Raw genomic sequence first — 3,880 nt, forward strand, 5'->3', positions numbered from 1 at the left:
GGTTAGCTCCCAGTGCACTGCAAACGCATAGAGTGAGTCGCATCCGCGTAGAAGGAATGAAGGCAGAAGCTAGGCACGCCATTTATGCTATGCGATCGCAAAGGTCAGTACGCGATCGCATGACCATTTGCGCGATCGCGTAGAGTCAAAATTCTGGGCAACCAAAACATGATTCATGATCGCAAAGAATTATACGCAATCACGAAGAGTAAAATGGATAGGCAGAAATTGTTCTACGCGATCGCGAAAAAATTCCTGCGATCGCGATGAGTAAAAATCTGGACAAGCAGAACTTAAGTTCTAAAAATGGGATTTCGTCCCATATTTTACCATTTTCGATTTTGAGCTCGGGTAAGAAGCATTTTTGGGCGATTTTCACGGGGGAACATCGGGGTAAGTATTCCTTATCCTATATTGATTATGTTTCATAATTCTGTACTCATTCACATCATGAATCCGTGAATTTAGGGAAGAAAAAAAATCAGATTTCTATAAAATCTTCCAAAAATATAAAATGAAGATTTGAAAGCCAGTCCGATGTCGGATTCGATAATTTTTATATGGTTGAACTCGTATCATAACGGATGTTCGGATTTCGCGAGTTTTTTCGGGATTCGATACGTGGGTCCCATTGTTGAGTTTTAAAATGAAATTCAAATTTTTATCCGAAAAATTTATAAATCCATATGGAATTAATTTCTACGATTTGTATTGAGTATATTGAATTGTTTATGACTAGATTTGAGGATTTCGGACACGAATTCGCGATGCAAAGGTTTATTAGATTCTTGAAATTTGGTTGCAAAGCGAGTTAAGTGTCGTGGTTAATCTTGACTTGAGGGAATAGGACCCTTGAATTATTTGCTATGAGAATTTCATGAGTAACGATGTATAGGCAAGGTGACGGGTGCCTATACTTTATCAAATTAATTGTCTGCTTAATTATTTAAAACATCTTAAATTGTTTTAAGATATGATTTAATCGTTATAATAATTCTTTCACTCATATTCCTTGTCAAATATTAATTCCTGAATTCCTGCAATAATTGTTACATGCTTATTTGACTTATGTGTCTTAATTGCTATTTGACTTTTAGCATATTAAATATTAAATTGCCTATTTTCTCCGTGATTTTCATAATTAATTGTTACTTGTCATTGTTTGTTTCATAAATAAATTATAATTATTATATGCCTTGATGCTTAATAGTTTCTCATTGAATGTGGTATTTATTGGAGTAATTGTTATTACATTTATGAGTTGTTAAAATATATTGGGGGATCGGGTTGCACGCCGCAACGGCAATGAAAGTAAATATATTGGGGGATCGGATTACACGCCGCAACAAATTTATTTAAAGTCTATATTGGGGGATCGGGTTGCTCGCCGCAACAGACTTATTTAAAGTTTATATTGGGGAATGGGTTGCACACCACAATGGAAACAAGTTGAGGGATTGTGACTGCTCAATTGATTTTAATTATTAATATTATTTACTGGTCTTACTACTATTCCCGTTATTATTATTGTTGTTATTACTATTATTCCGTACAAGTTAATGTAAGTGACCCGTCTTAGCCTCGTCACTACTTCGTCGAGGTAAGGCTCAACACTTACCAGTACATGGGGTCGGTTGTACTAATACTACACTCTGCACTTCTGGTGCAGATTTCGGAGTTGGTCCCAGCGGCGTACCATAGACTTGCTCGGATTCAGCTACCAGTGGAGACTTGAGATATAGCTGCACGACGTTCGTAGCTCTGAAGTTCCCTTATACTTTATTTTAGTTGTGTGCTTTCTTTCAGACAACTTTATTTTGTTCAGACCCTTGTTTGTATTATTCTATAAGCTCGTGCACTTGTGACTCCAAATTCTGGGATGGTCTTTAGATATCGCGTCTATTATGGATTATTCACCTTATTTCAGACTTTATTTCTGCATTTATTTTCTTTGTTATTAATAAATTTAAAATTGTGTTAAAATGGCTAATTGTATTTTAACGTTGGCATGCCTAACAAGTGAAATGTTAGGCATCATCACGGTCCCGAAGGTGAAATTTCGGGTCGTGACAGTTGGTATCAGAGCACTAGGTTACATAGGTCTCACGAGTCACGAGCAAACTTAGTACAGTCTGAAGGATCGGTACGGAGACGTCTGTACTTATCTTTCAGAGGCTATGAAGTTTAGGAGCAACATCACTTCTTTCTTATCCTGTTGTGCGATTTTATTCTATCATCGATGATTGAACCATTCTATTCTTATTCTCTCGCAGATGGAGAGGGCACGTAATACATCTACCGACGGATAGGGACTAGAGCCCCCGGTTGAAACTATGGCCAGGGGTAGAGGTCGAGGCCAAGTTCGTGCTAGAGGTCAAGGCAGAGGTAGAGTTCAGTCTAGAGCTCGAGAAGAAACACCTATTGTAGAACCTCAGGTGGATCTTCAGGAGGAGGTTCCGGTTCAAACTGTACCGGTTGGACCAGTTCAGGTTCCGAAAGGGTTCATAGCCACTCCAGTACTTCAGGACGTTGTATTCCGTCTGGTGAGCCTAATGGAGGGTGTGGCCCAGAATGGTACATTTTTAGTGGTACAAACCATCTCACAGGCTGGGGGGAGCACAAACTCCCACTACTCCCGCTCCGGAGCAAATGGCTCCCCGGAATCAAGCTCCAGCAGCCCGCCGGTTGGGGTAGTTCAGCCAGTTGTTGTGGCACAGACCGGTGATAGGCCCGCTATGTCTTTTGAGGCCTTATTGAGATTTGATAAGTTTACCAAGCTCTTTCTAGTTCACTTCAGTGGTACACCTTCTGAGGACCCCCGGGATTATCTTGATCGCTACCATGAGGTGCTACGGAACATGGATATAGTTGAGACCAATGGGGTCGATTTTGCTGTATTTCAGATAACGGGTTCTTCCAATAGGTGGTGGAGAGATTATACATTGACCAGACCAATTGGATCGCCTGCACTTACCTAGGAGCAGTTCTCGCAGCTATTTCTGGAGAAGTTCCTTCCTATCACACTGAGAGAAGATTATCGCAAGCAATTTGAGCGTCTACAGCAGGGCAGTATGACTGTTACTCAGTATGAGTCCTGTTTTGTGGATTTAGCCGTTCATGCTCTCCTTTTACTACCTACTGAGGGAGAGAGAGTGAGGAGGTTTATTGAGGAACTCACTCACCCTATCAGGCTTCAGATGGCTAAGGAGATCGGAAGTGAGATTTTCTTTCAGGCGGATGCTAATGTCAAAAGGAGGATCGAGATGGTTCTTGCACAGGAGAGAGGGCAGAGGTCTGATAAGAGGCCTCGCCAGTTTGGTGGTTTCAGTGGTGCCTCATCTGGAGGCAGGGGTAATTTTGGTAGGGGTCATCCTCCCAGACCGTTTCATTCAGCACTTCAGGCATCTCCCGGTGCTTCAGGGAGTCATAGTCCTATTATGCCTTACTCTAGGCAGCCATCATTTAGTGCATATTCAGCTCCTATCAGTGCACCGCCACTCCAGAGTCAGTACAACAGTTATCCGGCCCGTTCGGGTTAGCTTCAGCTTCAGCATCCACGGCATCAGAATGGGTGTTATGAGTGTGGGAACATTGGTCATATCAGGAGGTATTGCCCTAGGTTGTCGAGTAACAGATCTCGACAGGATTCTTGTGCCATCATACCGGCATGGATTGCTTCACCGCCTGCTCAGTCAGTTAGAGGTAGGGGTCAGGCAGCTAGAGGTGGAGGTCAGGCCATTAGAGGTGGAGATCAGGCGGTTAGAGGTAGAGGCCAACAAGTTAGAGGTCGTCCTACAGACGCAGTTCAGAGTGGTGGGGCTCAGCCCCGATTTTATACTTTTCCAGCTAGGCCTAAGGCCGAGTCATCCGATGTTGTTAT

This window comes from Nicotiana tomentosiformis, chromosome 12 (assembly GCF_000390325.3).
Source record: "Nicotiana tomentosiformis chromosome 12, ASM39032v3, whole genome shotgun sequence".
In the NCBI taxonomy this organism is placed as follows: Eukaryota; Viridiplantae; Streptophyta; class Magnoliopsida; order Solanales; family Solanaceae; genus Nicotiana; species Nicotiana tomentosiformis.